General features: G+C 45.1%; 1 long non-coding RNA gene across 1 annotated transcript; it reads right to left on the bottom strand.

The window, feature by feature from the left end:
* Window positions 1–11,221: 11,221 nt before the first annotated feature.
* On the bottom strand, window positions 11,222–12,901 carry LOC132567687 (uncharacterized). Its single transcript, XR_009555112.1, has 2 exons — window positions 12,761–12,901; window positions 11,222–11,686 (listed from the first exon to the last, which is right to left on the bottom strand). It is a non-coding gene; the product is annotated as an uncharacterized LOC132567687 (long non-coding RNA).
* Between the last annotated feature and the right edge of the window lie 11,541 nt (window positions 12,902–24,442).

The following is a 24,442-nucleotide window of genomic DNA, read 5'->3' as shown; positions in this document are numbered from 1 at the left end:
AGGGAAGCAAGATATAGGGAGAAGGAAGCAGATGACAGCCAGTTGCTCGGAGGTCTGATAGGAGCCCTCTGGGGGTCTAATTTGGCCTCCGAACTGCGTGTTTGACACCCCTGCTATAGAATGCTGTACTGGATGCTTTGAGAGAACTGTTGATGGGATAAGGGTGCTTGAGAGCAATATTTCCAGTCCTTCTACTGACAGAAAAACTTTTAAAAGTGAATGTGGGGTTTTTGAAGCCCCAGAGTTTTTTTAGTTCCAAATGAACTGCATTGCTCCAAACATACATTTCTACCTTCTTCCACTGTATTCTTACAACAACCAAGTGAGGCACTTTAGGCTGCAAGAGAATGACTGGCCCAAAGTCACTGGATGATCTTCATGGCAGAGCAGAGATTTGAACCTGGGTCTCCCCAGCAAACCCCAAACATAGTTTTTGTGAACCCTATTGAAGCTTATAAAATGGCACTACTTTCCCATTCCTATCTATTTTTGCTTATGGTCTCATAAATCATGGAAAAAACAGCCCTGCTATTTCGTTTCTGAATTGACCTACAGCTCAAAAACCGCAGGTCCCCTAAGTGAGTCCATTTACCTCCCTCCCACTTAGGCTTTTCCCCAGCCCAAAAATTTAATAATCACATTTCATTGGCTGTTTGCATCACCCTCTGATCGCCACATGTCCTTGGGATGTACCCCCCCCCTTGCACTGTGACTGCATCCTTCAAACATCACCAGAGCAGAGGTATGATCTGGCCAATGGCAAGTGGCAATCCTTTTGCTTTGGGAACAAATGAATCACATCTGACTGTAAGCTACTCAGAGATGGTTCAGGCGTATGGCCTGGTGCCCACTCTATACACCAGAGGGGTTTTGCTGAAGAGCACTGAGTTAGGCTACCAACTCAAAGCAGCTAAGGATCTGGTCTACTTCCTGACCCTGTATCTGATTTATACAAGCAGTTCCAAACCTGAGTGCACATAATCTGACTGTTCATGAAATGCAGGTTCACAATCGGTTTCCCAGTACCTTATGTTCCTGTTAGTCAAGAAAATAATCTGAGTCCTCCATTGCCAGCCACTTAGAAAATAGGACAATTATGAAGAGGGGGAAAAAACACCCAGTGTTTTAGCATTTAAGAACCCTCTCTGGGCTATTCAGTTCATAAAAATCTTGCATTGCCTAAAAATAAAAGAGGCTTTTTTACCCAAGTGTTTTCAACCCAGAGTATAAAAGATAGGAAAGCAACGGGGGGGGGGGGGGGATAAAATCACAAATGTGAAAACAACTTCTATATTCCAAACCTGCTATCAATGATACAGCTACTAAGTGGGTGTGCGGTTTGCCCACCGGCAAAACTGTGCAGTAAAGAGGAGAAAGGAAGGAAGGAAGGAAGGAAGGAAGGAAGGAAGGAAGGAAGGAAGGAAGGAAGGAAGGAAGGAAGGAAGGAAGGTAGGTAGGTTCAGGGTGGCATTAAAAACTACAGTGCACAGAAAGGCAGGCTGGTTTTGACACAGATTTAAAGAGAGATTTACCATTTGTCACAGAGGAAAGTTCCATCAAATGTAGGTCACATTGCCTAAAACTGCATGAATGTTTTTTTCAGAATTCTATATCTGCTGAATGTCAGACAGCACAATTAAAGCTGCTCTTGGAAAACTACCTCTGGGTCAGAATGCACCTACCAGCTGTCATGCAGTGCAAAATATTGCTTCAATTTAGAACTCAGAACTAAGTCTTTAAAAAAAAACCCCACAGGGTTAAGGTTACACTTAGGGATAGATTTTAGGGTTAGAATTACAGTTAGGGAAAGGGTTGGGTTAGGGCGAGTTAGGGTTGGGGTTAGGTTAGGGTTAGGGTAGGGTTTGGGGTTAGGGTTGAGGTTAGAATTTGGATTCGGATTAGATAGGGATTAAGGATAGGGTTAGGTTAGGGATGGGTTAGGGATATGGTTGGGGTGAGGGTTAGGTTAGAGTTTTGGTTAGGGTTAGGGTTTAGGTTACTGTTAGGGTTAGGTTAGGGTTTCTGGTGTTAGAGGTTGGGGTAAGGTTAGAGTTACGTAAGGTTAGCATTAGGGTTAGGGCTAGGGTTTAGGGTTAAGGTAAAGCAAAGTGTTATGGTTAGGATTGTAAATACAGCTCTGTGAATACTTTATTTATACTGTTCTTCCAGTCAAAGTGATAACCCAGGGCAGGGGGGAAGCAGAAAGGAGGAAAATACAGTCCAAGTTGTGACATCATAGATCAAGTGACTCAAATTCTGGTAATTTCTTTTCGAATAAAAACTGTGGTAGCTCATAATAAGGAGACAGGTTGAACATGAGTCACTGGCATATAAGTTGTGTGAGGAAGGACTTGAATGAGAATGTCATCAGACAGAAAAGAGAGACATGCTCTGTTCTAGACATTAGAGAAATCATGAGAGAAAATACATGAAAGATAGTGGAAGAATAAACTCAAATGCTAGGCTCATTACAATATCTGCCTGTCCTGGGTTTGCTTGAACCTGCAGCCTCCCCTCCCTTTCTTCATCTTCTTCCAGAATGCAGGTTGCCTTTCAACAGTAGCCTATTCAAAGATATTTCTACAATTCACCCTCCTCCCTTTTATGTTTGTTGAGTACACATTCAGTTGTCAAGGATAGTACTTAATCGGCATGACCTGGTTGGGCACATCAAGGATATTGTTGCTATGACAGAGTACAGATTTTGAAAACCAGGGATTTCCCCTCCCCCCTTCCTTCACCATGAGCAGACATTTCTTTTCATTGCTCAAAATGAAATCCTGGTTGTCATTTTAAACAGTTTTATTAATAGCATCTGGTAACAATATCCATTTATATCATCTCTACCCCTAACCCATTTGATATTTTCTAATCCCCCCTCCCTCCGTTTCTAGACTCCCGCCGAAGTTATATACTTCAAGTTCACTTATAAAGGTACCTTTAACTATAACAATCTAAATTCCTATTCTACCTTTTTCTAATACTCATTATTAAAAAATTGTCCAATGTCTTTTTACGTTCCATTCTTTCTCTACATAACCTCTAAATTTCTTCCAATCCCTTTTAAACACTTCTAAATCATAGTATCTTAGAATTCTTGTTAGTTTATCCATCTCACTCCACAATAAAACTTTCACAATCCAATCCCATTTCTCTGGTATTTTTTCTTGCTTCCACAACTGTGCATACATTGTCCTAGCAGCTGAGAGCAAGTGCCAAATTAAAGTTCTATCTTCTTTTGGAAATTTTTCCATTTGTAATCCCAACAGAAAAGTCTCTGCTACTTTCTTGAAGTCACATATCCCAGAATCTTAGATATTTCTTGTATCATCTGCCAGAACTTTTTCGTTCTTTCACATGTCCACCACATATGATAAAAAGAACCTTCATGTTTCTTACATTTCCAACATCTATTACTCATCTTTGCCAATTTTTTAGGAGTCATATACCACCTATATAGGGGTCCCAATCCTCCCGCTCTAGCGGGGGACCCCAGGTTTCCGAGCCTCTTCCCCCGCCCCCCCAAAAAACGGAAGCGGGGGGAGAAGCGTCGTCCTCCTGCTGCTGCTGGCGGCGTCGGGGGCTGCCGGGGAGGCTCGCCGCTCAGTTCAGGTCCCCGGGCATTAGGACTGATGCCAGGCTCCTCCTTCCCCGACGGCTTCTCTTCCCCCTGGGCCCGGGCTGGAGAGGCAGCAGCAGCAGCAGGAGGCGCTCTTGCTCCGAAGCCTCTGCCCTTCTGGAAGAGGGAAAACAGCGGCGGGGGGCTGAGACTCTTGACCGGCTCATCCTCTCGGTTGCTGCCCTCCGGGGACGCGGAAAGGCGCATTTTCTTCTTGCAGGGCTACTGCAGGCCCGTCGGACAGCCGCTGTTTCCCCCACTTCTCTCGCCGCCCCCTTTCCCCTGCAAACATCTGTCCAGATGCAAGTTAATGCTCGGGGCCGGGAGCTCGCAGGAACAAACGGGGCAACTCATGAGGGGATCTTTGCAAGCTGCCGCCCCTTCCATTTCCCGGCCCAAAAGAGAAATCCCACTTGCATTCACACCGGGAGGCAGCCGTTCCTTCCCTCCTTTGGGAAAGGCTTTCCAGCAAGAGATCGCCCGCTAAGTGAAAGAAACTCCAAAGTTCCAACCAGGGCGCGAACTAGCAAAAAGAGATTTGCCCGGGCAGGAAGCGCAGGGAAGGAACACCTACTTTTTCCTATGGGCGCTTTCGACGTGCGGGCTGTTGGGAGTTGTAGTTCTTCGGGGCTGGAGGAAAAGTGAAAGTGGGCTTTGGGGCGGGTTTTTGAAGCTGCAGCGCTGCTTTAGGGGAAAAGGGCTTGCTGAAAGTTGCCTCGGATCCCACGGGCGTTGAGAACTGGTAACGTAAAAGGTTAATACGCAAATTAAGGGCCGTTTCCCCCCCTCCCCCCTAGCTCCACCCCAGTGTCTCCTGGCTCCACCCCCAAAGTCTCCTGGCTCCACCCCCAAAGTCCCCAGATATTTCTGGGGTTGGACTTGGGAACCCTACACCTATACATCATCTTAAAACAATTCTCTTTAATACTCTGACATGTTGATATTCTCATAGAGTTTTTCCAAAGATACTCCCATGTATCCATCTGTATTTCCTTGTTTGCATTAATTGCCCATTTAATCATTTGAGATTTTATTTATTTATTTATTTATTTATTTAATTTATCTGAGATTTATATCCCGCCCTTCCCACTAGGTTGCTCAGGGCGGCTTACAACATGTAAAACTAACATAAAATATAAAATTAAGCATTAAAATTAACATTTCATAATTTATAGTTAAAAATCTAAACAATTATTATATACACAAACATTTTACTACTTCTTCTTCTGTAGACCATTTCAACAATAACATATATTTTTGATACTAATTTTTCATTATCTCCAAGTAGAACTTTTCCCATTTCTGTTTGTTCGCGTATAATTCCTTCAGATTTAACATCATTTTCCATCAAACTTTTTATTTGTTGCATTTGAAACCAGTCATACTCATTGTTCAGCTCTTCAGCAGATTTTAATTCAACTTTATCACCTTGGATCTTTAGTAATGAAATCCTGGTTGAACTGCTAAGGAGACCTAAGTACATGTTCAGACCACAAGACCTACATGTGCTGATTTAACATTCTGGGCTTGCCCCACTCCCCATTCAGAAAATATAAAAAACCATCCTAAGCAATGAGGAACTAGAGTTAGTATGATGATGACAAACTGAGGGAGGATCTACAGGCACTTTTCCATACCATATGCCTCAGCCAAGTTGCTCAGAGCCTAGCAAGATACACACATTTCCATAACTTTCAGTGTTTTTCAAAATTAATTAGCAGCTACTCAGAGGCCCAAGGGAGGGATGGTATGTGCGGGCACAAAACACATCAGTGGGATGCACAGAAACCATGAAGAAGTAACATATATATCCTGCTGAGGTAAATGTATGTTTCCTCAGCAGGTCAAATAGCAGCCCCCAGGAGCCAGAAAAAAGCATAGTACTGTCATTGTCCTGTTTCAAACTGAGCTCCCACACACCTGATGTTTGGAAAACACCGGGAGTTGCAGAAATACATCTGGGTAGCCCCTCAGTCTTTCACTGATCATGTGTTCACCTGGCCATAAGTGTTGGGGTGCTCTGCACACTTTGGGGTACTTAACGATGAGAGATGGGTGACATATGAGACTCACATTCTGAACTCTCTCCATGGAACTCTCTCCTTGGAAGTTGCAGCACCATGATCAAGGCTGCTGGTTGGTGTTTGTAATATCCGGAAGGGACCTGAGAACATAATGGTTATCCATCTGGATTACCTTATTTTTTGTTCTCCTTGGCTGTTGGTCTGTGCAAAATGTTCTCTTCGTGCTGAGCATGCCTGTGATGAATGTGGCTTATATCAGCCCCGACTGCCAAGACTAGCGTATTACCGACTTACATTTTAAAAGGGCAAAACTCCATTTTGGGAGCCAGCAAACCTAGTGTCTCTTATTTGGCCATGAATCTTCTTTGTTACCAAGGCCTAACCTTTCCCCTATTCCCTTCTGCCTAGTAAATAGCTGCCCATTTACCTTTTAAAAAAAATGTAGGGCTGAGGGGTTCTCTCTTTGGCAATGAAATATATGTCACTCCTGCCCAGGTTACAATGCAAAGCAATGCCAGCAGTCTCCTTTCTAGGGCCAAATTCACCACAGTTGGAAAGTGTGGCATCACTGCAAGCCACAGGTGCACCTGCAGCCCCATTGAGGGCAGCAGTATACCGGAGAGGCATAGGGCTGCTAATTTGCAGTTGGAGGCAGGGGGTCCCCTGGTTTGGAGGCCCTCCCTCCACTTCAGGGTTCTCAGAAAGTGGCAGGGGGGTTGAATGTCCGCTGGGCACTCCGTTTTATTTTATTCACAAGTTTTAATTGTTATTCATATTGTTTTTATTATGTTGTTATCCACCCTAAGCCCTCCTTGGGATAGGGTGGACTATCAATGACCTAAAAAATATAAAAAAATTGTCCCCATAGGGTATAATGAATAATCGATCTGTGGGTATCTCGGGCTCAGGGGGGTATTTTTTGAGGTAGACATCAAATTTTCAGCATAACATCTGGTGCCTCTTCCCAAAAACACCCCCAAGTTTCAAAATGTTTCAAAATGTTTGGACCAGAGGGTCCAACTCTATGAGCCCCAAGAGAAGGCTCCATTATTTCTAGTGAAGGGATTTAAATGGAGTGCATTCCCTTTAAATGTGATGGCCATTACTCACTTCAGGGTTCAGTTGTGCTTGTCACAACTTTGTTCCTGGCTCCACCATCAAAATCCCCATATATTTCCTGAATTGGACTTGGTAACCATAGGGATGCATCTTCCCTGCAGTGTATCTGTGTGGGGAAAGCAGGTTCACCACAGTGTGTGTGTGACAAAGTCATTTGCATAGGATGCCAAAAATCCATGGACAAGAGCCATCTCCTCTGAAATGTGACAGGGGTAAGTGGGGTCCATTAAGCAAACTAGTCATGAAGAAACTACACATTATTTGGTGGCCATGTGCCATAGAGTGATTGGGAAGGGATCCCATTTAAATTGGGGGGAGCTCAACTCTTCCGCCCCTCACTGCCCCCCCCCCCCGTCCAAACTTCTTCCCTGCTAGGGCTTGGGCACAGGTTTGTAAGAAGAAGAATAAAACAGTCCCTCATAAATAGGGAATGTGTTAATGAGCTAGTTAACCCCTCTGGAAAAATGTTAATGGCTTGCTAACAGCTGACCAAAGGGACACGTCCTATCTGCATCCAGTATCAAAGCTTCGCTTTTTGAAAAATGCGGATCGCTATACGCATTTTTTGTTGTGTGTGACTTAATCATAGAGTTGGACCTGAAATTTAAAATGGCCCCAGGGCAAGCCAAGCTGAGAGGTCCCTGCATTGGGGCAAGTCAACAAGGCAGAAGGGCCATTCAGCTTAAACCTGTCCAGCTGAGCATTGCATCTTCTCACAGCACCACCACCAACTAGGGTTGCCAGGTCTGTGTTGGAAAATACCTGGAGACTTTGGGTGTGAATCCAGGAGAGGCTGGAGCTTGAGGAGGGGAGGGGCCTCAGCCTGGTGCAATGCCATAGAGCCCACCTTTCAAAGCAGTCATTTTCTCCAGGGGAGCTGATCTCTGCCAGCTGGAGATCAGTTGTAGAAGCAGGAGATCTCCAGACCCCACCTGGAGGCTGGCAACCCTACTACCAACTAACAATAGCAAAAGATGCAGCAGCTAGCAAGGTGACACTGATAATCAATATCTGAAGGGTAGGGTTGCCAAGTTCAATTCAAGAAATATCTGGGGACTTTGGGGGTGGAGCCAGGAGACTTTGGGGGTGGAGCCAGGAGCAAGGTTGTGACAAGCATAATAGAACTCCAAAGGGAGTTCCGGCCATCACATTTAAAGGGATCACACACCTTTTAAATACCTTCCCTCTGTTGGCAATAATGAAGAATAGGAGCACTTTCTTTGGGGGCTCATAGAACTAGACCCCTGGTCCAATCATTTTGAAACCTGGAGGGTATTTTGAGGAGAGGCATTGCATACTATGCCTCTACCTCAAAAACCAGCCCCCCCAGAGGCCCAGATAACTGCGGACCAATTCTCCATTATATCCTATGGGAATCGATCTCCATAGGGATATTTCCCATAGTACATTTCCCTCCCCCCCCCCCCGCTTTCTGATGACCCTGAAGCGGGGGGAGGGCCTCCAAACCAGGGGATCCCCTGCCCCCACCTGGGGATTAGACAAACCAGAAACCAGTGTACAGATTAGTGAAAACTGAAATAAACACTGTGTAACTGTATGTTGCAAATAATTGCTAAACAAATTGTTTTCATGCAAAACCTCATATATTATTTACTTGAATTCCAGAAACCAAAATTCTTTCTTATGTCCATGAATGAAGCACAGTTCAAAGTAGAGATCCAACTCTGGATACTATACAGAAGGTACCAAAATCTACTGTCTTAGTGCTCCTCTTGTTGATAGACGCAGACAGTACCAATAAATATTCTACTTCTTCCTTGGGTATCAGTCCTCAATCCAACAGGTGCAGCTACACGAGTCCTAGATTCAATCCATGTTTCATTTGCCACTTCCACTGGCCACGTTTCTTATATTCTGGAACCTGTGGTAAGGCAATAACTCACATAACACATTATGTCTCATTAGTTTGCATGAACAGCTATTTGCAACATACAGTTACACAGTATTTCAGTTTTCACCCACCTGGGGATTGGCAACCCTACTGAACGGGCCAAGTAATCATCTACCACACTAAAAGAGCTGCCAGGCCTTGGCCCTTCTTGCTCCCAGCCTCCAACAGCCCTCTGTGATGCCCATCAGGAACTTTCCCAGTAAATGAAATGTCCTGTTAAACATAAGAACATAACAGAAGCCATGTTGGATCAGGCCAAAGGCCTATCCAGTCCAACACTCTGTGTCACACAGTGGCCAAAAAAACCCAGGCACCATCAGGAGGTCCATCAGTGGGGCCAGGACACTAGAAGTCCTCCCACTGTGCCCCCCCAGCACCAAGAATACAGAGCATCACTGCCCCAGACAGCAAGTTCCAATAATATGCTGTGGCTAATAGCCACTGATAAACCTCTGCTCCATATGTTTATCCAATCCCCTCTTGAAGCTGTCTATGCGTGTTCCTTTTCCTTGTCAATTTGGGTGGGTCTTCCTGGAACAGAGGTTGGATTGCATAGGCAATTCTTTTCTGAGGCTTGGAGGAAGATTGTTCCCACCTTGCCCTTCTAGAACATTCTACTGCTCTTCTTTGCCCGATAGGCCATTGATCTTTGCAAAGTAGAAGCCTGTAGCTGAGCCCACCTTGTGAAACTATTACTCAGGAGCAGAACTGCTGGCGATCAGGATCCTTCCTCACTCAGATCTTGCAGCAAGCTAATCAGCTAAAACCCTGCCTGCCTGCAGATCTACTCATGAACAAGCAACCTGTGCCATAGATCTGCCAGCCGGGAGTCTTACCAGCCTGCAAACCAGACGTGTATGCAGACATTGCACAGATCATGTCAGAAAAGCCAGCCTCTGTTTGATGAGAAAATTTTCACTCTTCTAGGACAAATACCTAAAAGTGGGACATAAACGGTGACTCTGCCTGGGATTCAGTCCAATGAGCACCAGCTTTTTCTCCAAGGAACATAGGAAACACAACAATCATGCCAATGTTTCAGACAGAAAGCTGTCATTCCCAAGGGACTAGACTCTGCTACTAGCAATGTGTGTGCTGTTTTTGTTTATGAGATAGCAGCAGAGCGACCATTCACTTTCAGACTGTGTTACGGTCCATTTGACTGACTGAAAACAAAAGACCACGCTGCAGCCTCCTGTCTCCGAAAAAGAGGGGCCTCTTCTGGTCTAGGAGTTTGCTGCAGGGCACAGGAGAACATGGTTGAAATAAAAATTAAAATAACAAATTAGGCTTTTAAAGGGCCATATCAGGGTTTTCACCTCCATGCTACTTCATACAGTTTTAATTCCTGGGTATTTGTAAAAGAGTAAAATACTCGGCTCAAGCCCTAGTAACCTTTGCTGCAGCAGAATAGGCCCACTCTGGCCTGCAGGCTGTATTCTGCCCTGCCCTCCTAGTTTTTCCTAGGGGGGAGGTTTTGGCCTCTCTGCTAGCTCTCTAGGGCAGGGGTGTCAAACATGCAGTTCGGGGGTCAAATCAGGCCCCAGGAGGGCTCAAGTCAGGCCCCCAAGCAATTGGCTGTCATCTGCTTCCTTCTCCCCATATCTTGCTTCCTTCTGCATAACAGCTTGCTTTGCAAGGCTTGTTCAATTGCACAGGTGCTACAGAGTAAAACCACCATTTTCTCCATTCACTGAGGCTCCTCCCTTGGGGAGGAAGGGGGGAGGAATAGCTTGCTTTGCCAGGCTCTCTCAAGTGCACAGCAGAGCTACTGAGTCAAGCCTCTCTTCCTTCTATTGGCTGAGGCTCCCCCCCCCAGTCCTCTGGGGAAGGAAGGAAAGAGCCACAGCTTCCTTTGCCAAGTTCCCTGGATCTCATGTGAGAAATACAAAGAAAGCATCTTTAAAACCAATGAGTGCTAACCTTTTAAGTTTTAAAAAATATATATTTGGGTTTGTCTGTGTTCTTTATAAAATTTATATCTCTGCTACCTAATCTTAAATAGGTACACATGTGTCCTGGCCCGGCATGGCCCGACCCAACCCAACAAGGTCTCATTTATGTCAGATCTGTCCCTCATAACAAATGAGCTTGACACCCTTGCTCTAGGGTAAACCTAGATGGATCTCTGGCCCGAAAAGGCACATCTTTTCATCCCCAAAGTTCTGGATCTTTCTGTCTAATTTGAGTGCACAGCCCTTCTCAAGAATGCACACAATCAAATGATCAAAGATTGCTTTTTCATAAAATGTAGGTATCAATTAGATGCTAAAAGATGGAGAAGATGAAGTAGGTAGAAATAACATAGAAACGTGGCAAAATGCAGGATTTCTTTTCCAGAGACCTTTCTTCACTGCATAGCTAAAGAGGGATGATCAAGCAGGGCACACCTGCAGATTTCTAGAATATCATTTGTTTGGGGGCATTTTGCCAACTTCAAGAGGGTACTGGTCACCCTGACATGAATAAGCTATCTGGTTTTACTACAGAGACATGGAAAGCAAGGGCAGGCAATGAAGACCTGTGTTTTTAAAAGAAAGAAGAAAAAAAAGCCCAAAGTCCTGTATTTATAACAATACCACACCTCGATGTTTCTGCACCAATCAGAGCCGGGTAAGCCAGGAATAACATCATCCACCAAGGCTGGATATTTCTGCTTAGTAACAGATTCATTAGCATTTAAATAGAGAACAATATAAGGACAGGCAAGTGGACCAGGAGAGTCTCTACAAATGGGCTCCCAATGGTTGTTAGGATTCAAAGACCAGGAAATTAAGCAGATGTGCATCACATCAGCACAATCAGGAGTCGCTGTTTTGGCGAGCTGTTTTGCTTTCTTCACATAGCGTTTGAATTCTCTAAAATTACAGTCAGTATGTCCAGTAAAGTCAGGATCACCCTCTGGGCAGCTGTGTGCTTTTCTTCCCGTTCTGTCTGGGTCCATATAACAGATACAGCTCCATCTGTAAAACGGAAGAGATGAGTGTTTGGGGGCGTCATGTGCAGTGGGGACTGTGGCAAAAAATTAAAATGGCAAGACAGCAGAAGGTTAAGAGGAGAGGTTTCTGCACAGCTGGAAGGGTCTATCCTGCAAGTGGGGGGGGGGATAAAGACACAGGAGATGAACTTGCAGGTGAGTACTGAGACAGGGCATTGGGGAGGAAATGAATGGGAGCTGCAAGACTGACAGGCCGGTTCTGGTTTGCTGATTTCAGTCCAGAGGAAAACAGGAAAGAAGCTGCGTGAGCTGAATACCAAACAATGCAGCAGCTGTCTCCTCTGAAGAAAGCAAAAGACTTTGCATGCAGAAGGCATAGAAGGGAAGAAGGTCAGAAAACACTCTATACATCCAGAAGGAGGGTGGGATGTGCATTCACATACATCAATACTTAACAGAGTCTGGTCAGCTACAGAGGGCAGAACAAAACAAGCAACTTGCCAGGGCTTTTTTTTTTTAACACAGTTCCAGCTGGCTTGGTGTCAGGGGTGTGGCCTAATATGCAAATGAATTCCTGCTAGGGTTTTCTTCAAAAAAAGCCCTGAACCTGCCCCTGACGATAAAGCAGGACTGGTTAGAATTGAGCCAGCCTGAACAGAATCCATTCCCGGACCTCAGAAACAAAGGTGACCATACAAAGGTACAAGGGTGGGGCTCCTCTGCCTTTAACAGAGTGTTTCTGATAACCCTGAAGCAGGAGGAAGGTCTCCAAACCAGGGGATCCCAGCTGGGGATTGGCAATCCTATAAGGAACAAGCGTGGGGGGTCCTGCAAGGACTCATGGAAGGATGTCATTTCCCCCTAAATCCCCTCCCCAGAGGTGGTCCTTGTCCTCCCCAGGCTCCATCTCCAAATCTCCAGGAGTTTCCCAACCTGGAGCTGGCAACTTTACCCACCCCCTATCCCCTGCTGGTGGCTTGGGGGAACCTGGCAGGGCCGTTAGGAGGTGGGGGGCATAGGGGTGCCACCCCCTTCAAAATCTGTCAGGTAACCCTCTCCCAGTCCCCTGATCCCTCCTATTGTTTATACTTCAGTAATTAAATTAGCATCCTCCAGCACCCCCTCCAGGAAAAAAAAACCCTACATACGGGCCTGGGACTTGGCAACTTTAAGTGTTCTTGTTCTTCTGCTCCTGTCAGTCAATTATGTGGAATAGTTTTGGGTTAGGGTTGCCAATAGGGTTGTCAGGTCTGACTCAAGAAATATTTGGTGATGGAGCCAGGAGACATTGGGGTGGAGCCAGGAGCAAGGGTGTTACAAGCATAATTGAACTCCAAAAGGAGCTCTGGCCATCACATTTAAAGGGACCTCACACCTTTTAAATGCCTTTCCTCCACTTGGAAACAATGGAGAATAGGGGCACCTTCTTTTGGAGCTCACAGAATTGGACCTCCTGGTTCATTCTTTTTGAAACTTGGGGGAGGGTGTTTTGGGGAGAAGGTCCGGATGCTATGCTGAAAATTTGGCGCCTCTACCTAAAAAAACTCAGCTCCAGAGCCCCAAATACCCACAGATGGATTCTCCATTATACCCTATGGGAATTTGTCTCCATAGGGAATAATGGAGTGCTCAGCAGACATTTCCCCACCACCACTTTCTGAGAAACTTGAGCCGGGAGGAGGGCAAACAGGGGGATCCCCTGCCCCTAACTGGGGATTGGCAACCCTAGTTGCCAGTCTCCAGGCAAGGCCTCAAGTATTCTCAGAATTACAACTGATCTCCAGGCCACCAGAATTATTTCCACTGGAGGAAATGACAGCGTCTGAGGGCAGATCTCATGGTATCACACCCCCAACGAGCCCCCTGCCCTTCCCAGGCATCACCTCCAAATCTCCAGGGATTTCTAAAACTCTAATCTGGAGAAACACACAACACTTGTGATGTTATAAGGTAAGCTGTTTTCAGGTTATGGATGCAGAGGAGGAGTTCTGTGTCCTGGTTGTTAACCTTTTAGGATACATTGGTTGACCACTGTGGATGCTAGACAAACAGACCTCTGTTCTGATTCATCAAGGCACCTTCTGAACACATGAAGTTGCCTTATACTAAACCAGATGGCTGCTCTTATTTATTATTATTATTTTCAATTTCTAACCCGTCCTCTCCGCAAGCGGACTCAGGGCAGCTAACAATCAATTCAATCCAGACAGTTATAATTACAATTTAAAATCAATAAAAAACATTCTATGGTGCTGTAGAATGTTTGGTGCTATAGAATAGTGACCTCTATCAAGGTCACTATTGCCTACTCTGATTGGCAGCTGCTCTCCAAGGGTTCAAGAGGAAGTCTTTCACATCATCTTGTGCAGGGGTGGCCAAACTGCAGCTCGGGAGCCACATGTGGCTCTTTCACATGTATTGTGTGGCTCTTGAAGCCCCTAGTAGCCCATTGGCCGGCTTGGAGAAGGCATTTTTCTTTTTAAATTATTTCTCCAAGCCAAGCCAGCAGGCAGCTTGGAGAATGCATTTAAAGCTAAAGTTGCTTTCTTTCCACCTCTCCCTCCCTCCTGCCTCTTCCCATCTCTTTGCTTTCCTTCCTTCCTGCTTTCCTCCCTTCTTGTCTTGTGGCTCTATAACATCTGACCTTCATGTCTTGTGGCTCTCAAACATCTAATGTTTATTCTATATGGCTCTTACATTAAGAAAGTTTGGCCATCCCTGATCTAGTGCCTGATCCCTTTAAGTGGACTTGCTAGGGATTGAACCTTGACCTTCTGCATGCAAAGATGATGATTTACCTACCATTCCGCCATGCCTCTCCCCTCTTCCTTGCCCAACACAGGGCTACTGTTTTTTAAAGAAAGCTCCCTGCATTATTCATAATTATTGATCCACCTGCCTACTTTTCTCTTACGGTTGCCGGCCTCCAGATACCTGGAGAGCTCCCACTATTACAACTGATCTCCAGGCAACAGAAATCAGTTCACCTGGAGAAAATAGCCATTTTGGAGGTGGACTCTATGGCATTATACTCCATTGAAGTAACCTCTCCTCTACAACCTCCTGCCCTCCTCAGGCTGCACCCCAAAAATCTCCAGGAATTTCCCAACCTAGAGCTGGCAACCCTGTTTTCTCCCCATATAGTTCCTGAGCAACTTAACTAATGCATGCTGTATGTATTATCATAATGCCCTGGGCTTTGTCAAGAGAAGAGTTTACTAGTCAGGTGGTAGGAAAGCCTCTGTCTGAAGCCCCAGCTGCTAATCATGATTGACAGTCAATGCCCAGAGAGATTACAGCTGTGATTTTGCAGCAAAGCAGTTTCCTTCGTTCTCATGAAGCAGAAAGCTGAGCCTTGCATTGGTCACCCCCCCCAACCATGAAATAACAACTTTCTGCAGTGCCCCATAGTGCAAACTATTGTGGATCTGAAATTTGAATCCCATCTGCTTTCACTTGCAGCAGCCCCAAATAAGGTGAAATCAGTTAGCCAGACTATTATTTTGCCTGACAGAAACAATTCAGAATGGGAAAGTGCTGCCTGCAATACTTCAAAAGAAACAATTTGGAAGTGTAAAGGGAAAGCACAGTGCTTTGTCAAGTATAGTCAGTCGCAAAAGGAAATGCAAAGCTGTTTCATTAAGCCAGTACCAATAACAGCTCCTTCAAATTGTCTGAAATCTACAAGGGAGATTGTGGCCTGAATGAAAGTCTTTTCCTTTTGAACTTGAGCAGGCATCCTCAGCCTTTTTGAGACCTTGGGCCCTTTTAGAATTTTGACACGGCGTGGGGGGTACAACCACAAAATGGCTGCTACAGAATGGCTACCAAAGGGGGTGGAGCCAGCCATAAAATGGGTGCTGCTGCTTCCTTCAGCCACACAGTGAAGATTCTTGTGCTGTGGCAGCTAGTCTCATCTAGTTTGGTCTCTGGTATGTGCAGGAGCTCCAGGATCATGTGGATCTAAAAACCTACAGGCAGCCAGGAGCCTTACTGGACAAAAGCCCCATTTTGTCCCACCCACTTTCTGAAAACACTTAGTGGACACCAAGTAATGAGTTGGTGACTCCTGAATTTGAGCATGAACTCACTGCATGTAGGGCTTATGAGAACTGCTGGGGCAAGCAGAACAGTGTCTCAGGCTGGAACTTGGACATGTCTCATGTCCAAATCTCTGTTCTGTCCCAAACTTGCTGGGTTATCTTGGGCCTAACCGACCTTACCAGGTTGCTGTGAGAGCAATCTCCTTTGGAGCTAATGGTGGAGAAAAGTGTAACAAACACACACTTCTTACATTATGTATTTCATGCTCTGTTAGGCTTCTCTGCACTTTTACACTCTGCGGAAGTCTCTAAAGCAGGCAAGTAGAGAGATGATCAGTGATCACGTGAAACTCTGGTGGCTCGGCTGTGCCGCAGTGGCTTCATCCAATGCTCGACTGAACTGGTTGGGCCGGTGAAGATGGATTGCTCTCTGAACACCTCATTTGCTTCTCTGATTATTCTGTTTAGAACAGCCGCTCGTCCTTTTGTACAATGCATCCCAGGGTAGCACTTCAGGAAAACAAGAAGCTTTTCTACTTGTCAGAGTGGATGGAAATCCTGCAGCAGCTCAGGCTGCCATTATATGATTTATCTACAGTTAGGCAAACAGGGAGCCAGCTGTTACCCTCTCTGGATCCTAGAAGAGTTCAGTGCATGGCTGAGAACAGAGGCATTGCATTGATTTACACATAACTGGGGGGCTTTCTCTTATAGTCCCATGCTGCTACCCCGCTGTTATGCGAATTGGATCTGGCTTTCTTTAAAGGCAGGAGTGAGGATAGGATCTATCATTCCATTCCATGGTAGCAGTTTTCAGGATTTCTACCTTGGGAGCAACACTCCCTCTAAGCTGTGGGGTCTTGTTAGCAAAAATTCTACTTTGTGAGCTACCGGCATTAAAGTTGTGAGTTAATGCATAAATTAGATGGTCTGGGGCCATTTTTCCTGAGCTGAGGCAAAAAATGTATGAGTGGGAGGCTAAAAAACTGTGAGCTAGCTTACACTAGCCTTAGAGGAGTACTTTCTATGTTGTGGGTGAAGACAGTTGTCACATTTAAAGGACAAGTCACAGCGGGTTCTTCACTGATAACATGAACGTGGCATTGCAGTTGCAAACCTGGTATAGCAGAAGCAGGGATGCCAAATTTGAGTCCTGCTTCACTTTTCACCAGCCCATCATGGGATGAGGCTGTACCTCATCGGAAGAGTCTCTGCTTTGCATGCGCATTCAATTCTCCCATATTTCCAGTTGAGAGGATCAGGCAGTGGGTGATGTGAAAGACCTCTGCCTGGAACTCAGGAAAGCTGCTGCCCATGTGTGTAGACAGATGGACTGATGGTCTGGCTCAGTATAAGGGCAGATTCATGTGTGCTCATGTGAGACAGGTGGACTATGGCCAGGGTCAGAGCTCAGAGTTGCATTTATATCTGACATAGCCATGGATGCCTGTTGGATTTAAAGTGCATGTTCAGACAGCAACAGCTGGGAATGGTCTGTAAGTCACATGCAACCTGTCCTGCCCCGACTCAGTTCCGGACTCATTTGATAGCACATAAAGTCTGGTCCTAAATGCTTGATGATGGGCCATGAATGGATTTTCCCTGTCTGATCGCTGCAGCGTCATCAAGCCATTGCAACTCGCATCCCCATCAATCCTGGTTTAATGCCATTTTGTTTTTGATCTTAGCAATACATGCATAACCGCATAATTGACGAGAGGCGCCATGGGCCTGTGGGTGCCTGAAGCGCCACAAGAGATTCTTTCTGAGCAACTGCAAATGCTTTTTGCAAGTTTACTTTTTTTAGGTTGAGATTTGTGAGTACCGCAATAATTGTTTAGTCCTTGCTTCTAGAAGTGTATGTGCACAAACCAACATTGTTTATATGCATGTACCAAGGCCTTTAAAAGAGAGAGAGAGTGTCTCCCCAAACCTTCCCCTTCCCCAGCTCCACTCCCATATCTCCAGGAAATTCCCAACCCAAAGTTGGTAACCCTAGGGGCAGCAGTCTGAGTTGGGGGGACACACTGCCCTTTTCACCTTAATGGTTCAGCTTAACATGCAGCTTGGGCGTGTTTAGCTGTAGATGCCTCCAAAAGATGGCATCTCTATGAGGGCTTGTGAGGCAGCAGGGGTTGTCCTGCAGCCCACCTGGTGGTAGGGAGCAATGAGCTGAGGTCAGCTACACAACCTCTTGAAAACTTATGCCGCAATAAAACCCCTTTATGCTTTTACTGCCATGTACTAACACAGATATTCCCCCCTCCTGGATATTGTTTTAAATCTGCATTTCTGGTTGGCATCATGTGCTGATATCAGTCCAGGCTGATAACTTTGTTTTTCAAGAACAGGGCCGGATAAACAATTAGGCCAAGTAGGCACTTGCCTAAGGGCCCCCATGCCTTTAGAGGCCCCAGGCTGGCTTCCCCCCACCCCGATTTCCCCTCTGCTTGCAGCCCTCCCAGCCTGCATGTGCAACCAGCAACTGAGCAGCTCTGCCCGACTTGCTTGCTGCAGCTGTTGCCAAGTTCACCTCTCTCTGCCATTCCCCCACTGCTTTGTCAAAGGGGCTTTTGAGAAGGTGCCTGCAGGCTGCAGCTGGGGCTGTGAGTGGCGGGGCAGGCGCTCCGACAGATAATTTGCAAGGGCCCCCCTGAGATTTTGACTGCCTAGGGGCCTCCACAGGTTTTAATCTGACACTGTTCAAGAACTGTTGGTTTGTTACTAGTTGTTTCTTTTCTCGAAAGGAGGAATTCCTGCCTTCAACCTTCACCCCCATAAAAGGTGCATCAGAGAATCCCAGGGGGGGGGGCAGGCTTCCACCCACATTACAACACAACAAAAAAGGGTTTCCGTCCGTGTTTGTTACATGTTCACATAGTAAAGATCAAGTGACAGCACTCCACTTTAAACCGTAGTAAAACAGTTCTGTCAAAGGCATCATCAGCCATACAATGTATACAGTGAGTAAGTTCCTACAGATTTGTTTGGCTTTTAGTGACTCACTAAACAAGAACACCAGCAAGTATGGAGTGAGTGGCTGGAGCTCTACTGCCACCCCCATCTTTTAAATTACAGCAGCATCTTAACTAGCATGCGGTGAATCAGATGATGGTTCTTGTCTACACATGGCAATGACAGAGTTGACCTTGGTAAACTGATCTCCAAAGTGATGCTCACGGATGTGTGCCCACTTCCTTCTTCTACAGTGTGTCTCTTTCTCATAGCAGAGGGCAAAGTCTGGCTCCTCCACTTAATTGCAGCAGGAGGTGCTAGCCAGCCAGTAGAAAGAGCTCATCAGGAATCATTTGTATATTAGGCCACACACCCCAACACCAAGCCAGCTGGAACTGTGTTCCTTTGCGCTCCTGCACAAAAAAAGCCCTGCAGGTTACTGACCAGAACATCATGGTCAGCTCATTTTGCTCTAATTCTGTGGCAGTTGAATTGGCTACCAGTTAGTCTCTGCATCCAATTCAAGGTGTTGGTGTTAATCTTCAAAGCCCTCAAGTGGTCTGGGACCTTCATATCTACAGGACTGCCTCTCCCATTACACGCACACCCCCGGTTTTCCCTTGGGTCATTGTCTAGGGGTCTCTTACCAGTGCCTGGCCCCAGGATGGGTCAGTTAGCTGTCACCAGGGGGAACAGCCTTCTCAGTTGTGGCCCCACCCCATGAAATGCACTCTTGGATGACACCTATGCCCTGCTGGGCTTGTTTAGTTTCTGCAGGGCATGCAAAGGTGAATTATTTAAGTTGGCCTTTGGAGGGTAACTACGTGTTTTGGCTGTTTAAATAGTGGTATGATGATAGTCACGTATTTTAATATTTTAATGTTAATATTTTATATTTGTTGTTTGTTTTTGTTTTTACCTCCTTGGTTTTAATGTTGTAAAAGTCACCATGAGACCCTTTGGGAAAGTGGCAACTTAAAAAAAAATCTAATAAATAAATTTGTAAGACCCCAGGAAACATTACCTTTGGGTCTGTGGTAGACATGCCAGATTGCCCAATTTGGCAAGCGGACTCCCATCCCCATTGCTTGAGCCCCCATGCTTGCTCAATAGAGTGGTAGGAGCAGAATTCCCCTAATCTCTATGGTTTTTACTTATTCAGAAGAGGCTGGCTGTGCCTCCCGCAGCAGCCATTCTGTTGTTGCATAAGAATTTCAACTGTGTCCACAGGCTTAGAAAGGTTGGAGACCCCTGTATTAGTCCCTAACTTTCTTTTTTTTTTTAAAGTAGTTTGTTATCCCTTTTAGTTGCAGAGTAAGAAGAAAAACATGGAGTCAGCACCTTTCCCCTTCTAACTCTGCAGCGAAAAAGACTGAAACAGACCAGCATCAAATGTCATTTCAGCCTCGACACTGTTTTTTCTCCCATAGGGTTTGCATGTTTTTTCTTTTACTTACATACTGGCAACTCAAGTGCTGCTCCAGTGTTCTCCCCATGCTTTTGTTTGGCTATCTGCTTTTTAATTTATTGAAATGCCATTGTTGTTTTTTTTAAATAAAATGTCATCGTTAATATTCAGTTAAGCATAGGGGCAGACTGGGAATTTAAAACAACTCAGGAGCAAGCCAGGGTCAGCAACACCTGCAGCAGTATAAGTTGGCACCTCAGGAGCCACTCAGCTCAGAGCTAGCTAACAGCAGCAACAATGTATGTCAGCTAGGGTTGCCAGGCTGTTTCTGGCAAACAGCAGCAGTTCACAGGGGAGGTGACAGAGACATGGGCACTGTCAGCAACAGTGTCATTTCACTTCCAGGAAACACCCAGAAGTGATGTCACACATCTCCAGGAAATCACTGAAAGCTCTATGATAAAACCAAGAGTATTTGGTGACTCCTAGAGAGAACTGATGTCACTTCTGGGTTTTCCCTGGAAGTGACATCACACCATCGGCCTGACAGCCGTTAAAAAAAAATCTCCTACCATCAAAAGGCAGGGCAGGGGATACCCAGACCCCAATGTAACGCATATCTTAAGATTGGCATCTGTAACGCATATCTTAAGATGGGCATCTATCAAATTTCACATGTAAAGCAGCTGATTGGGCTACAATGACCACAGTGAGACATTGGAATGACCAAGCTGTCCAGTAAAATCTCACTCTGGCAGGTAACCAGAGTTTGGTTTCCAAAGCCAGTTCGCATCAGAAGCAGCCTGACAAGTACTTCTTTGGCATTGGTCCCTGCATGCTTCTAGGATCCAAATTCTTTGTCTGTAGTGCCAACTACATTTTATGTACATTTAAAATTATTAAATAAGAATACCCTTGGGTCTCCAGGCTCTACTCACAAGGGCCTATTTTCTTTTTAGAGTCAGACATTTTATATCCTAGTTCTGCCCATTAGAAAGATGTCATTTTGAAAGAAAACAACTCCACCAAGCAAGCAAATGTTATTATCATGACCACCTTCTTATTCAGCTTTTTTCCGTTTTGAATTCAGTCAGTCAGAAGTCCATAAAACAGTCTTAAAATAGAGTCGCCTATAAGTGTGGGGGGATTAAGGAGTCACCATAAAAGGGATCATGCCCCTATTTGATGGCAGCACATATTGACAGTCCCTTCTGTTAGTGTGGCATTTACATTGTCACCATGACGTTTATTGGTCTCATGAAGGATGCTGGTATAAAGAAGGTGGTTGGCTGGCCTGGGGTGGGCTGGGCTCGGGTTGTCAACTCTGGGTTGTGAAATTCCTGGAGATTTGGGGGTGAAACCTAGAGAGTACTGGTTTTGCCGAGAAGAGGGACCTCACTGGGATCTAATGCCCTAGAGACCCTCCTCCAAAACAGTCATTTGCTTCAGGGGAACTGATCTCCATAGTCTGGCGATCAGGGCTTTTTTTGTAGCAGGAACTCCATTGCATATTAGGCCACACACCCCTGATGTAGCCAATCCTCCAAGAGCTTACAGAGCTCTTAGTACAGGGCCTACTGTAAGCTCCAAGAGGATTGGCTACATTGGGGTGTGTGGCCTAATATGCAAAGGAGCTCCTGCTAAAAAAAAAAGCCCTGCTGGTGATCATTATGATTCCTAGAGGACCAACGTGGCAATTGGCATTTGGAAACCCTATGGTAGGAGTTGGGATGAAATCTTAGTTCAGTCATCAGAGCTATGAGTGGCCTCTATTTCAAGCCCATGGTCAGTTTATCTTGGAGAGGCAATAGCTTAACGTTGCTTGGGGTGGGGGAACCAGTAAGGCACCTGGTACGTCCCAAATACTCCTGAAAGATACTTGATTAGAAACAGCCAAGACTCTGAGCTACTGGTCCTCAAGTTGAGCATCGCTTCTGCCATAAACTCGCTAAGAAGGTCTGGCAAGCTGCTATCTTTCAGCTCAGCCCCCATCTGCAATATATGATCATAACAGTGACTCATCTTGCTGGGAGAATTACAAGAAAATCTATGCGAAAGGCTCTGAATGCTTGCAAGTGCTCTTTGCAAATGCTAAACATTAATAATAAACCAGGAAGGGCAGATGCCTGGGCCAGATTCATCATTCTTATTTAGAGGGATATAAATGTATGTAAAGCACCATAAATGGAAATTAAACTGGGATTTGGGAACTATCCTCTGTCAGCATAAACTGGCCAGCCTAAGGGAGCTTCAACTTGCATATAACTATGTGAGTTTCCATGTTCAGGGGCAACACACCTTTGAGAACCAGGTGTTACAAGCAGACTATGGGGGAGGACAGTCATGCCTTGCTTATGGGCTTCTTGAAAATGTGCAGTTTCCCGCAAGTGGAATAGGGTTGCCAGCCTCCAGGTGGGGCCTGGAGATCTCCCACTTTTACAACTGATCTCCAGCTGGTAGAGATAATCTCCCCTGGAGAAAATGGCTGCTTTGAAGGGGGGACTGTATGGCATTGAACCATGCTGAGGCCCCTCCCCTCCCCAAACCCTGCTCTCTCCCAGATCTACCCCCAAAGTCTCCAAGTATTTTCCAACACAGACCTGGCAACCCTATGGAAACAGGATGCTGGTCTAGGTTACTTCTACATGATGGCCAATCCCTTTTTTTTTTTTTTGGGGGGGGGGGAGGGAGACTTTCCTATTCTCTTCTTATGTTTCCATAAGAATAACTGATGGTCCTTTATGACTTTGATTTCATTGTAGATTTGCTTTTTTCAGGCTGAGCTGTGATCAAGACAAGAGACTGACAAATGAACACAGTTGATTTGCTGACCTCACAGAACAAGATATACTCAGGCAGGATACTGGTTGCTGATTTATTTTCAGAGGGCAGCTTTGTTGTAGAACAGCTAGATTTAAATTCAGAAGCAACTAGAGTATGATTGCCAAACTCCATGTGGCAGGGAGATGCCATAGAGCGATCCCGTAAAGGATGAGCAACCAATGACCTGAACAGGCTATTGTGATCAAAGATTACTAAGTGCCATTAACAAACAATAGAAGAAATTTAATCTAACAGGTGTGTCTATAAATCAATATACATAATATAAAAAGCTTCATATACAACTTCACAGTAGAAAATCATCTTCAAATCCCAGAAAAAAGGTTGACAGGTTTGTTAAATTCAACTTCCTGTTTCATACAAAGATCATATGAAGCCCAACCAAGCTTTTGTGCTGGGTTGAAAGAAGTTCTGGAGATCTATGGGTCCTTTTGTAAAGGAGAATGAGATCATGTCTTGACTGACTTGGTAATATTTTGATAAATCCCAAGCCTGAAGAAATCTTTATATGAAACAGGAAGTTGAATTTAACAAAACTGTCACAACTTTTTTCTGGGATTTGAAGATAATTTTCTACTGTGAAGTTGTATATGAAGCTTTTTATATTATGTATATTGATTTACAGACACACCTGTTAGATTAAATTTCTTCTGTTGTTTGTTAATGGCACTTAGTAATCTTTGATCACAGTGGTTTGTTCAGGTCATTGGTTGCTCAATCTACTGGGATTTCAACTGATCTCCAGGCAACAGAGATCTGTTCCCCTGGAGAAAATGGCTGCCTTGGAAGGTGGGCTCTATGGTATTATACCTGCTAAAGTCCTTCCCCAAACCATGCCCTCCCTGGACTCCTGCCCCCAAATATCCAGGAATTTCCCAATGCACAGCTGCCCACCTTATCTTAGGGACCAACAAGATTTGGGCAGAGTTCATAAGCTTTCAAGAGTCAAGCTCCCTTCATCAGATATGTGGCTGGTTTAGTTCCATTTGACATAGCAACATTTGACCTTTCAAATGACAGAGAATGCCTTTCTTCATGGATTCTGCCTGACTAATATTTGTTAATTCCATAACTTGCATGGCCTTGTGCCAATAAAAGTGGTCCCTATAGAAGATGGTGCTTTTCTGGTTAGGCTATTAAACTCTTCATAGTACTATTTTCCCTTGTTCTCCCTGCCCTCCATTCTTGGGGTGGAGGAAGAATATGGGCTTGGGTTCTGATTACTGTGGATCAGTTTATCATATACAACATAGGGAATGGTAATGTGTCTTTGACAATTGTAGGTAAAAAATTGACAAATGAATAGATATTATGAATATACCCTTTAAATGCTTTCACTTCCAAAGGGAATCACCAACCTAGGTAAGTGCTACCCTTGGAGTCCATGTAACATTTACACCCTCCTAAGTCTGCTTCCATCCTTCCGAGTTTGGTAAAATGAGTACCCAGCTTTCTGGGGGGAAAGTGTAGATGACTGGGGAAGTCAATGGCAAACCACCCCGTAAAAAGTCTGCTGTGAAAACGTTGTGAAAGCAAGGTCATCCCAGAGTCGGAAATGACTGGTGCTTGCACAGGGGACCTTT

This window comes from Heteronotia binoei, chromosome 2 (assembly GCF_032191835.1).
Source record: "Heteronotia binoei isolate CCM8104 ecotype False Entrance Well chromosome 2, APGP_CSIRO_Hbin_v1, whole genome shotgun sequence".
Classification (NCBI taxonomy): domain Eukaryota; kingdom Metazoa; phylum Chordata; class Lepidosauria; order Squamata; family Gekkonidae; genus Heteronotia; species Heteronotia binoei.
Note: the sequence above shows the minus strand (reverse complement) of the source record. Positions and strands in the feature narration are given on the sequence as shown.